Source organism: Sceloporus occidentalis, unplaced genomic scaffold (genome assembly GCF_023333645.1).
Source record: "Sceloporus occidentalis isolate IW3139 unplaced genomic scaffold, rSceOcc1.0.p SCAF_1, whole genome shotgun sequence".
In the NCBI taxonomy this organism is placed as follows: Eukaryota; Metazoa; Chordata; class Lepidosauria; order Squamata; family Phrynosomatidae; genus Sceloporus; species Sceloporus occidentalis.
The window spans coordinates 298,119,595-298,133,213 of record NW_028316981.1 but is presented as its reverse complement, the minus strand read 5'-3'; the positions used below and the strand labels follow the sequence as shown (position 1 = coordinate 298,133,213).

At 45.1% G+C, this 13,619-nt stretch overlaps 1 pseudogene; it reads left to right on the top strand.

The window, feature by feature from the left end:
• The first annotated feature begins 10,597 nt into the window (after window positions 1-10,597).
• Window positions 10,598-11,977, top strand: LOC149324131 (uncharacterized; annotated as a pseudogene).
• The last annotated feature ends 1,642 nt before the right edge of the window (window positions 11,978-13,619 follow it).

Below are 13,619 nucleotides of genomic sequence, written 5' to 3'. Positions count from 1 at the left end.
CAACCCTAATACACCCTCGGCGCATCAAAATGGTGGGCCCCGTTCCACACGGGGATCGACATTACGACATCAAGAACGTGCCGCTTCGAAATGGGGTGGCAAGGATGTGACGTCTTTGCGCCGCACGAGGGCGCCTAGAGCGCCCTTTTTGCGGCACACAAAGGAGCTCCGAAATGGAGCTCCTTCCGCGATTTGCATCGCTGGCACAGCATTTAGATGGCTGCGCCAGTGATGCAAGGGAGAAAGGGGCCGAGCGGCCCCTTTCTCCTCCTCCCTGCCGCCACCGGGTGTCCTTGGGGCATGAAGCCCCAAGGACACCCTTTTCCAGGCTGCGGGGAAGTGGCCTTTTGCCGCTTCCCTGCGGCCTGGAAAGCGGCGGATCGGGGCCCCAGAGGCTGCCATTTTGGCAGCTGAGGCCCCGATCCACTGGGGAGAGGAGCGCCTGCAGGCCACCCCAAAGGGGCGGTCTGTAACGCGCCTAAGCTTCACCAAGATCTCAGCAAGCAGATAGCACTAGATGTTTCAGGCCATCAAGTGGCACACTCTAAGCATGTTGTACGTATAAAGAAATTTGGTCTGCTAGAGGTAAAAATCATTCCACTTCCAGCCAAGGCAATATTCTAGAGTAAAATAAAATATATAGAGCAACGATAGCATATGTGTAGCCCTCCAGAGTTCGACCGCAACTTCCATCAACCTACATCATTGGCTATATTGACAAGGGCTGATGGAGTTTGCAGGACAACATTGGATGGGCCAGAAGTTCCCCATACCATTTATGTAGTCTTCAGTTCATTTAGTAGTATGCAGTATCAGAAGATGACATACATGTGTGAATGGGGCATTGAAGTCTAGCATCGCAAAATAAACAGTTACCATTCAGTGTTTCATCTGCTGCCAGGAAAGTATAGAGAAATCATATCCTGTCCATATTTGTCTGAATCACATGTGGATACATGCACATGTGAATCAACTTACAGGAAATTTATCCACCCAATTTCTCAAACAGCCCATCTTTTCTCCTTGTCTTTTAGTACAACATGGGCATATCAAGATACGTCTAGAGGAAAAAGTGATTCATCAGTTTTACAGACTTAATTTCAGAATATGCAAAGACTCACTTCTTCCTTCATCTTACTCAGACTAAACATTTTAATAAAAAGCCACATAAAAATCTTATTTCAGATTCTTAGCAAAGGAAAGACAAGTTTACAATGTCCCACTTACACCTTATAAAGACACATATTCAATCTTCCTAGCTTACTTGTACTGTCTCATATATTTATTCAGCCCCAAACAAGTGTTCAAATGTTTGTCCTTTCTTAAAAAGTTAACAAAAGTGAATGACTTTCAATTTATTTCTCTGTTGGCAATCTCTGGCATCATTTTATATTTTCTTAATTGGGATAAGATCATTTGAAAACATAAAGCCGTTGAGAAAACACTTCTATAGTTAGAAGAATGGAAGATGAGGCTATAATTCCCCTGAAACATAGGGCACAGCTTTCTATGAATTTCATCTGTTCAGGCCTTATGGAAAGAAATGAGAGTCTTAAGTGCAAATGTCCTGCCATGTAATTTCTTTCAGCAATACGGGGCTTCTATTAATTCCTGTACAAGTATTGTATTGTACTTGGGAGTACTATACATGGGAGCACCATTGGAATGGGAGAAAATCTTGAAGAGTGTATGTCTTGGCCTGCACTGGAAGGGAATTCATGGAGTGAAAGGATTACTCTACATCTGCAGTGGCTTTCTACAGCCATTTTTTGCTCTGCCTTTGGCTAGATACCCAAAGGAAGGAGGCTATAGCAGGAGTACTCATGGATGGTTGTGTCTTAGAAAGATAGTGGTCAAGTCCAGTAAAGCAGGTTCACAAAAAGATAAAGAGCTGCCAGGATCCTAGTTAATTCCTCTTGGAGAGGAGTGTTGCCTGAGCAAAAGACAGCAGGGAACAGAGGACTTCAGAAGACTGACTGGCCTAGATCCCTCAAAGGGTTACACCTTCATTGCACGCTAGTATTTTTCATTATTTTTGTAACTTGATGTTCCTGTGTTGTTGAAAGCGTGGAGGTACCATCCTCAGTCTAAGGTTGAGGAGAAGCCTATGGCATCAGTACTGGGTGATAGTGTATATGAGACAGTGCTTGAGAGTTCTTCTCGAAATGAGGTGACCAGTGACTCACTGGAGTCTGCATGCTCTTTGGTCTTGCATGGGATCATGATACTGTCAATCATAAATATGGACATTTTTAAGGTTATTACAAGTGAATTTTTGAAGGTTATATAATTTTTCCCCAAACTCGTAAAGTAACCGTAGCTTCCAATATTTCACAGATTAAAATGGCTGAGTAATATTGAAGTGTGGTCAATATGGCAGAATTTATTAATAAAGAAAAATTCAGAAACTAAGAGAGACTGAGCTAATTTTGCCTGAACGTATTGGGGAGAACAAGATCATACCCCCTTCGTACCTCTCCCCTTTGTTAATTGAGTACAAACTATATTTGCACTTTGATTTCAATGTGACGCAACTGAAGATAAGTTGAGGACAAAGGGAGAAAGTGTTAGGAGAGATAATATGAATCATCATAAAAGCAGCTGAAAAGTGGGATGAGAGAGGATTAACTGGGACTGTCCCTTCCAAATTGGGACAGTTGAAAGATATGAAATAACTAGGTCTGGCTTCTATATGTGCGGAATTCCAAGATCTAAAACACAACAAGTTTGACACCCATTTGATGAATAATCCACCTTTACAATGCCAATTCCCAATGAAGACTTGTACTTCAGTGGGTCTTTGGTATTCCCTGGGATTTGGTTCCAGGACCCCTCCGTGGATACCAAAATCTGTGAATGCTCAGGTTCCATTAAATACAATGGCACAGTAAAATGTTGTTCCTTATATTTTAGAATTTATATATTTTTAAAAATATATTCAAACCATGGATGCTTGAATCTGTGGATAAAAAAAATCAGTGGATATGAAGGGCTGACTGTACTTTGACTTTCCCCCCCTGTTGTTATTGTGAATCCCTTCATATTGTAAAACAGTGATTCTTTTTGATCTAAAAAATGTAGTTGTTGGGGGAATTGTTTGCAAGCTCTAGTGTAGGCTTGGCAACACGCCAACCCTCCATTATGAAGTGATAGCCCTCTGTTTAATGGGACATCCCAGTTCTTATCCCCTATGGCTTTTTGGGTAGGTCTGAATTATGTCTTTGTGGTTATGGGGAAAAAGCATTTACTAGAGAAGCAATGTGTTATAACCTCAGGCAGCATGCCAAGTGTAATAAAAACTCACTTTTACATGTCATTTACACTTTCAGAAAGATTTAGAGAGACTCTACAGCATATCTTTTCCTAAGGTTGCCAAACTTCAGTAGTCTTGTATTTTCAAAGACAATGAGGTAATGTTTAAAATTTCTCTATGGACTAAGAATAAGTTTTTCTCACCACAATTCCCCATTGGTTCCCCCTCCCCAGGACTCAGCTTCTGGGTGTTAATTTTGGTTGAATGATTTAAAAATGTCACAGTTTCTCCATCACATCAGTCCTGTAGCTCAGGTTCTACCATCTGTCCTGTATTTACCTCACACTAAATTGTCATGCACACAACCTCAAAATTAATCATTTTTTATTCCACCTGAGATTCTTTCACCTTGATCATTATAGTTAATAATAATAATAAATAATAAAAGCTTTATTTTTAGCCCGCCTTTCCTGGGATCAAGGCGGGTCACAACAACCAAAAACACAATACAATCAATATACAACAAAATTAAAATACAGAAAATACAAAATCTTACAACATCTTACAACAGTTAAAATCCAGCTAAAAAGTTTTCCAACTAGCACAAAATTGCAAAAACAATGAGGAGAGAGAAGGGGGCAATATGGAATGTTAGGGGTAAGCCTACTGGAACAAAAAAGTTTTAAGCCCCTTTTTGAAGTGTTCCAGGGAGGTGGCCGAGCGGAGCTTGTCCGGAAGCGAGTTCCAGAGGATGGGGCCCGAGATAGAAAAGGCCCTCTGAGTGGTGGTAGAATATCTTGCCTCTGGGACACGTAACAATTGCTTCCCAGCAGATCTGAGTGTGCGGGGCGGAATGTATGGGCAGAGGCGGTCCTCCAAGTACCCTGGGCCCAAGCCGTATAGGGCTTCCTCTGGATCCTAAGAAATGGATCCTATAGTTCCTCTGGATCCTAAGAAATGGCATACCTATCCTTACTTGACAGAGATCTGGTTCCTGTACATTTGAAAGTTGTGCTATCCCAGGCTTGAGCAAAAATTTCAGAGATAGGTTAGAGATGGGAGGGGGAGTTCGCACAGAAAATGAAGTGGACATGTTTAGTACCTTGACTGATCCAATCCCTACATTCACCCCACAGTAAGATGCACATTCCTTGAAGCAAATAAAGTTCCTTTCAAGAACATCCCTCCTGAGAACCTCTGGGTGCAGTCCCTTCGACAATTTGATTCTTCGAATATTTTGTGTGATTGCATTAGGAGCTGACAGTTTCTGATCCAAACAGACTTATGTAATTGATACAAATTTATGTCACATCAAAGATGGATTTATTAGATATGTTCTCATACTCAAGATGAGCCAGTTGTAGTAAAACTACTGTGGCAGTAAGGATAAGCAATTGTTTCAACTAGAACTTCATTATTTCATAAATAATGAAACAGCAATGAAAAAGGCCAAAACTTGGTTCCAATACATGGATGACACTTTCACCATTTGGAGCCACGGAGAAGAAGATCTGGCTGTGTTCCGGAACCATCTGAACAACATCCAACCTAACATCCAATTCACTATGGAAAAAGAAAAGGAAGGAACATTGCCATTCTTGGATGTCCTAGTCATCCACAAACCGAACCAACGTTTGGGTCACACAGTGTACATAAAATCTATACACAGAGACAGATACCTGCACAAGAATTCCAGCTAACACAATCAAAACACCGGTAGACCAGGCAAAATGCATCTTCGAACCCCATTTCTTGGAAGATGAACTGAAGCACCTGGACCGGGCTTTACAGGCTAATGGTTATTCCAGCTCAGACATCAGAAGGGCTGCCAGACCCAGAAAAACCCAGAGGAGTGAAGACAAGCAACCACCCAAAGGGAAGGTATTTCTACCATACATCAAAGGAGTCACAGACAGAATAGGCAAAGTGGTGAAGAAGCACAAGCTCCAAATGGTTTATAAACTGGTCAAGAAAATCCAGCAAATACTATGCTTGACAAAGGACAAGAGAGATCCTCTCACAGCTGCAGGAGTTTACTGCATACCATCCAGCTGTGGACAAGTCTACATAGGGACCACCAAACACGAATCAAGGAACATGAGAAACAATGCAGACGGGATGGGCCAGAAAAATCAGCAGTAGCAGAAAACATTATAAACCATCCTGGGCACAAAATGCTGTTTGGAAATACTGAAATTCTGGACCATGCCAACAGCTATCAGGTCAGAATGCACAGGGAAGCCATTGAAATCCACAAACACTTGGACAACTTCAACAGGAAAGAAGAAACCCTCAAAGTAAATAAAGTTTGGCTACCAGTCCTAAAGAACACCAAAAACAGGACTCAGCAAATGCAAATGAGAAACCACTCAGGGTCAGAGGCTTTCCCAGCAAACAATAATCACCAATTAGCAGACACTAATCCTGTTTTGCATATCCTCCTACCCTGAGGAGGCCATCAACAACAGAACAATACACAGATTAACATGGGAATCACTCCTCGTCACCCAGGGCCACACAATGTGTGTGTGTGTGTGTGTGTGTGTGTATACACATACATATATACACCCACTCTCTTCCTGGTTAGCATTCTCTGAAGATGCCAGCCACAGATGCTGGCAAAACGTCAGGAAGAAACTCTTCTAGAACATGGTCACATAGCCTGAAAAGCCCACAAAAAACAATTTCTTAGTAGTTTAGCAGACAATGATGCCAAGTGCTATACAAAGAAAGGGTGAAATAGTAATCTTCCAGAACTGAATGATATAAACAGAACACCTTTGGCAAGAAAAAAGAAGCAAAAGAAGTTCATGTACATTCACTTTATAGAACAGCAAGGCACAAAGATTACCAAGGTGTCTACTCAGGAAGAGGAGAAACCTACTATAGATAGTTCTCACCAGGTTAATACAGGGGGGAAAGATTTCACTGTCACATGACTATGAAGTGTATTTTGGGAAAAGAGAATTACAGAAGATTTGTGTACATTGCGCCTTGCCTATTTATCCAGCCATTGTTTGTGTATCTCCAACATCTTCCCTTGACTATTCTCTGTGTTAGAGGACTTGTAAGGTGTGTGTGTGTGAATAAGAGAGAAACTGTCTGACTGTGGCCAGCTGTGGCGCATACAGAAGCAGAATAGGAGCCTTATTGCATGGGAAAAGAAAACTGAAATGGAGCAGGAGAGTAGTGGCTTTCTCCATGCCTGTCTGAATCCTGTCATGAAAGCCTTTTTTTGAACTGGAAAAATGCATTTGACAAAGGGCACACTTTTACATCCCTCTGGAAGTGAATGGAAGTGCCACCATGGAATGCAGAGAGGCACAGAGTCTCTCCCAATGCATTTTGGTTTTCTTTTCTCATGTGATAAGGCTTTACATCTTTTGTGCTGCTTCTGTCTGTTCTAAGGTAAGAATGGGTGCAAATTTCAGTTCAGTTTATTTTGGATAAATATTTTACAAAAATTGAAAATTGTATGATATTTGGATGCAAAGAACTTGCAAGTATACAAGTTTGAATGTGGGAGAAAGAAACTGGCAGATTGTCATGGCCAGCCAAGAGCAGGTCTCGGAGGATGAGGAGGAGGATGGGCCTCCTCCAGAGCAAGAGCTAATTGAGGCTACACCAGGTGCTAATCCTGCTCTGCCAGGTCCCAGCTGTGCTCTCCCAGCCCCAGAGGAGGAGGCTCAGCCAGGTCCTAGTGTTGGTGAGATTCCTCTTGTGGTGTAACAGCCTAGTGGTGACTCTGGGGAGGAATCATGCCTGGACGTGCCTTCCTTTAAGCAAAGAAGGGCTGAGTGTGCTTGCAGGCGTAGATCCAGGAGGATTGCAGAGAGGCAATTAGCAAATCAGCCTCAGGTGGCACGGGGGAGAGTTTCTCTTACTTAAGGAGCAGAGAGACATCAACTCAGGGCCAGAGTTTATTGCATGATCCTTTGATGTGATTGCTGCCTGCACTGGCTCCCTGTATCTTGACTCCTTGTTGCCTTGACTTTTGACCTTGGAACAGACTGGACCCTTGCTACTTCTGGCTGCCCTGACCCTAGACTGGACTGACTACAGTGGAGCCTCGGGTTACGAAATTAATTCGTTCCGCGGCCGCTTTCGTAACCCGAACGGCTTTCGCAAGCCGAATCCCCATAGCCGCTAATGGGGAAAAGCCGCGATTTGGTGTAAAATCGCGCCGAAAAGCACCAAAAGTTTTTTTGGGACCCGAAAAAACTTTCGTAACCCGGATAAATAATTTCCTATGGGTTTTTTTCGGGTCCCGAAAAATTCGTAACCCGGGTATTTCGTATCCCGAGGTTCCACTGTATTCTGACCTCTCTTTTCCTGACTTCGGCTCTGGCTTTCAGTTTGCTCCTTAACTGTCACTCCTTGCAGGTTTGTGGACTGCTTCCAATTGCTGTGCTAAGCCATTCTTATCAGCGTTGTTTGGGTGTGCTGGCCGCAGTCCAGGACAGAGATGTGACCATTCATGTCCACAGCTTCCCTCTAGAGTGATAGAAGAAGGTGAACTTGTGTTTTTGTTAAGTTTGTGAACTTGTGGAGCCAAGGTTGATTGTCTGGCTGAGCTGTCTGCAGGTTTCTTGATATATTTTTGTGCGCTTGCCAGCATGTGCTCCAAGAGGATGGACTTCTTCTGAGTTACTGACTTGGTTGGGGGCAGAGCTAACTCCTGCTAGCTCTATTTAGCTGCTGACTCAGGGGCTGTACAGACTGGCCATTAAGGCCAGCCTGAGGGTGGAGGTGGGGTGTGGCATCTATGCGGCACGTTGTTACAGTGCTCCTTTGGGGCTGCGTCTACATAATGCAGCACCAAAGAAGCATGGGAAAGCCGCACACCAGCAGCTATGGTGCCCTTTCCAGGGAGCAATAAGGCAAGATTGGGGCTGTGGCATGTAGTTGCCACGGCCCTGATCTGGCGCTAAAAGGGGAGATCTGTCAGGCCCCTCAGTTTTTGGAGCTTGTGAACAGGAAGAGGAAAACTGACACCTAGCAGGAACATTTTCATGGATGACCTGTGACATCTGTGCCATGTTTTGTTTTCTTGCCGGGATTTTGTTAGGTGCTGTGCTGAAACAGAATCTGTGGCAGCTTGAGGCCAAATTTCATTTCAGCTTATCAAGGAGGATGAATATTTGTTGCAAAAAGTGGAGCAGATTCTCCTGGAAGGGCAAGCCATAGGGATAACTTTAAGGAGAGAAGAATGTGACACACAGAATTAGAAATATCAGAAACCCTACTGTGACCTGTGGAGCTACACCATTTCTCCCCTTAATAATTAAGAGGCACAGGGACAGGGACAACAGCCTTACTCCTCAGAGAAAAAGGAGGTGATCATAGAGGGTTCTTTTGATGGAATGGCTCCTACCTATTCCCAGAGGAAGAAGAGATGTGCAATGGTGGTACGTTACCCCTTGCTGACAGAAACAGAAGTGGTGTGATGATCTGGTAAAATGTCTTGAGAGGTATGCAGTCTTCCAGAGGGTGGAAATCCAGGATATAATAGAGAGGCTGACATGACTCACCAAGCCTCCTTCCTCTTAGTCCATGTGCGAACAAATTGTTTTCAACATATTGCAAGGGTCTATGAGGCTCTGAAAGAGAGCTGAAGGACCTTGGAGCCTAGATTGTGGGAGATGTGGAAACCAGGGTGAATGTATAAAGAAATTGCAGATAAACTGAGATTTAAAATAATATTATATAAGAAATGGAAGAAGGGAGAAATCACGGAAGAGGACTATAAAAGAATAGCCAGTAGCTCTTCATCCTGGAGAAAAGTGCTACAGGTTTCTGTCCTGGGCCTGGTGTTGTGAACTAAATTTATAAATGGATAATGGAATAGTGGGAATCCTTATCAAATATGCAAATGACACCAAATTAGGAGTGGTAGCTAATGCACCAAAAGACAGGATCAGGATTCAAAATGACCATAATATATTGGAGACCTGGGACAAAACTAGCAAAATTAATTTCAAAAGATTTAAAGTGAGCCTTCCCCATTTGCTAGGGTTAGGGGCACAGGACCCCCATAAAAGTGGAAAAAATGAATTAAACCCTACTTTTTTTTTTTTACCTTAGAGAGCACCTCTCTAGGAATCTCTAGGTCCTCCAGTGAAACTCTATTGCCAACTTCCAACAGAATCATGCTGGAGGATCTAGAGATTCCTAGACAGAATATATCAGTCAAATCCATGAATCATCAAATCTGCAAAAGTCAAAGCTGCAATTGTGGAGGGCCAACTGTACATGTAAAAAACATGTACATATAAGATGGACACCTAACAGTACATGTGAAAAGGATCTAGTGATATTAGTAGACCACAAGCTAAACATGAGTAAATAGTGTGAAGTGTTGGCCCCAAAAGGCAATACAGTTCTAGACTGCATCAATGGAAGCAAAATGTCCACCTCAAGGAAAGTAATAGTCCCACTCTATTCTGCTTTGTTTAGATTGTATCTGAAATATTATACCCAGTTCTGGGTGTAACATTTTAATAAGGATATTGACAAGCTGGACCTAGTTAAAAGGAAAGAAACCAAAATGGTAAAAAGTCTGGAAACCAATTCCTGTTTAGAGCAGCTTGGGGAGCTGGATATTTTTAGCTTGGAGAAAAAAAGATTGAGAGATGATATGATGACCATTTTAAAATATCTAAAATGTCATACATAAGATGGAGCAAGCTTGTTTTTTGCTGCCCCAGAAACTAGAACATGAGCCAATGATTTCAAAGTACAAGAAAAATATTCCACCTAAATATTAGGAAGAACATATTGACTGTAAAGAGCTATTTGGCAATGGAATAGTCTACCTCAGACAGTGATGGACTCTCATTCTTTGGAGGGCTTTAAACAGAGGTTGGATGGCCATCTCTTGGGAGTGCTTTAGGTGGGATACAGACGGTCAGGGAAAGAAGTCTTGAAGGTGTCTTTCCCTGAATACGGAACCTCCACACTGCCAGTCCCGGGGGCATAGCAAAGGTGGATGAGGCAGCTATACTGGGGGGAGTGAAGACGTCTTATCTGGGGCTGTATCTTACCCCCACCTTCCATACCGCCGTCTCGCTGGACGCCCTAAAGAGAGAGGGAGCTACTGCACGGGCGGCCGCGAATGTGGCTTTTTTTCTTTTGCCGGCTGCCTACTACGATACTGCGCAGTTAAAGGGCCCCTTTACATTTTTCTTTTGCCGGCTGCAGACTGCGCATGTGCACAGTTAAAGGGCCTAGGCCCCTTTAAACTTCTTTTCCTGCTCTACACAAGAACAAAGGAGGACTCCTGCCAAGTGATCAGCTGATATTGGCATCCTTGTCCGCTCACGCATTGCAAGTGCCACCAACATCATGGATGCCTCCTTTCCTTTGTTGCCTGCGCTCCTACTGACCCTGCAATGCACAGCCACTGCTGCTGTAATGGAGATCCCATTAACCACTTCAACAACAGCCGCAGACCTGGATGACAGTAGTAATGACATAGGAGAGGCAAGGGTTGCAGTGGGTACCATACTGGTCCAGCAGTGTGCTGCCGGTGGTGCCATGGCCATGGCCCAAATGGGGCGGATATGCTGCTGCTGGAAGCTCTCTAGAACAGATGACTGGTGGGACAACTTTGTCACACACATGTGGTCTGACAAGCAATGGAGGTTTTAGTTCCGAATGCCTGTGCCGCCTTCCACAGGCTAGTGGATATCCTGCATCCCGAACTGGAGAGGTCAGACACAGTGATGAGGAGAGCCATCCCGGTGGAGAAGAGAGTGGCCATGGCCATCTGGGTACTGGCACACAAATCCAGCTACAAGGTGACCTCAGAGATGTTTGGGGTTGGCATTGTCACCGTGGGGGAAATCCTGGTGGAGTTCGCCCTGGCCATGGAGAAGCTCTTGCTGTCACGGACTGTGTACCTGGGGGACGCATGTCAGGTAAGGACAACCACACAACCTTCTCTTCGGCAGCCCTGTGCTACTCTGTGTAAAATGTCATCCCTCACTGTACATTTTCTGTTTCGACAATGGGAAATGAGTTGTCTATGGTGCAGTTGCAAAATAGTTGTCATATTAATTCCTCTGCTTCTCCCCCTTCTTCTCCCCCACAGATTATGGAAGCCTTCGGTTGGTGTGGCTTCCCGCAAATGGTTGGCATCATGGATGGGTGCCACTGCCTGATCATACCAACCTTGGGACAGAGGAGCGCATTTGTGAACAGAAAGGGTTCCTATTCTGTCATCCTGCAAGGGACATGTGACCACACAGGACGCTTTGTGGACGTGGAGCTCGGATGGCCAGGGTCCACTCATAATGCCAGGGTGGCAAGGAATTCTGTCATCTTCGAGACCATGGAGGCTGGCATCTTTGTGGAAGGGAACCCCAGTATCAACATCAGAGGCAAGCAGATTGGGCCCTCGTGCTTGCTGATACTGCCTACCCAATTCGGAAGTGGCTCATGAAACCCCACAAGACCCCCACCATTCACAAACAGAAGCTGTTCAACAAGAAGCTGAATCACATGAGGGGGACCGTGGCGAGATGGTTTGGCAGCATGAAAGCCAGATGGCGCTGTCTAACTGCCCCACTCCTTGTGGTAGATCAGAACATGGTGCCCATCATCGCCTCATGTGCCATTCTGCACAACATCTGTGAGACCAAGGGCAGGGTCCTGGATGAGGGGCTGCAGTACAGGCGCCGTTTTGTGCTGCCCACCCTGGTGTCATTGCAGCTATGGGATTAGCTGGGGCTCCTTCTTTTTCTTCTGTTTGTTCTCCTACATGTTCTCCTTCTATTGGACATAGAACCAGAGAGTCATGGAACCCTACAATTAGCAGAGACCCTGAAGGCCATCCAGTCGAACCCCATTCTGCCATGCAGGAACTCTCACTCAAAGCACCCCCAATGTGGCAAAGGGTAGAGCTTCAACCAAAAACACACACTGAGGGCATGGGAAAGCGGGAGAGTTACAGGCAAGGGAGGATTGTCTAGGAAAGCGGGATACATGCAGCTCATGGTCATGCAAGAGACACTCTCAAACGTACTCCCACATGATCCTTGCCCCAGTAGCCCCGCAGGCATGCCAGCATGCCAAGCATTGATAGAAACAACTGCACAAATCTGCAATAAAGCCATGCAAATTGCCCTGCTTTGCCTGTTGTGGTCTGGTGCAGTGAGCGGTCATGGTAGCTACTTGTTGTGGAAGATGTAGTGGACCCCTCCCCAGCATGAGATGTTGATGTGCTTGTGGAAGGTGTAGAGCTTCCTCCTCCACCACGGATTCGTCGTGCCAGGGCATGGACATCCAGAGCTCGCTGACTGCAGGATTAATCGTCTGAGTCGGGGTGTTTCTCCTGCTGCTCATCTGCATGACAAGGGATAAGGGTCATCTCTGCCCTGTGCCCATCCCAGTGCCATGTCTTCCCCTTCTCCCATTTCCCCCCCTTTCCCCAAGGGGCCCTGGCACATCTTACCTTGAGAGGGCATCAAAAGGTCCTGGGCACATTCTAGCTCTGGGGTCTCCTCCGCCACAGGTTCTGCTTTGGCTGGCTGCCTGGCTTATTGGGACTCTCACAAGCTGTCCACTGGTGGCTAGTCTGCTGGGTCTGATGCTGCCATCCTTGTCAATTAAGCATGGAGCTCCTTGTAGAAGGGCAGGATGGTGGCACTCTTACTACCTTTTGCCTTGTTATCTCTGAATTGTTTATATTGAGATTTCAAGGTTTTGCATTTCCGACGACATACTTCCCAACTTCTGCTGTGGCCCTTGTCCTTCATGGCCTGTGCCACTTCTTAATATGTGTCTGCATTCAGGTAGGAGTTGCTCAATTTCTCCAAAATATGCAACTTTGACCATATGGCTATCAGGTCAGCCATCTCTGCATGGGACCAAGAAGTCCCTCTCCCTTTTTTTTGGGGTGCTGGTGGAAGGCTGTGCCATTCTGCCTAGTGCCAAAGCGGAACCGCCACACAGGTCTGCAAGGAGCAGCTGAACTATGCGCGTTCCACAGGTGAAAATGGTGCTAGAATGTGTGTAGGGGTTCACTTTAAAATTGAAACTTTCCCTTATCACTTTCTCCAAGCAAAACATCCGGCAGCAAAACTTACAACTTTCCATGATTCTTGCAGCGCATGCATAGAGCTTGCTTTAGGGTTAGGGTTATGAGGTTTAAAATACAGTGCAGCTGTGCCGCAGCATCCACACCTGCCTGGCATTTGACGCTCTAATTAGAGCCTCACTGCAAACCACGCATGTTCCAGGACCCCGACCCATTATCCGCTGCACCTGAGCCAGAGCATATAAATGGGAACCTTAAATTTACGGTGTCCCATTTGTGACGTGCCGGTGCCGCTGCTTATATATGCAGCTGTGCTGTTACGCCCTT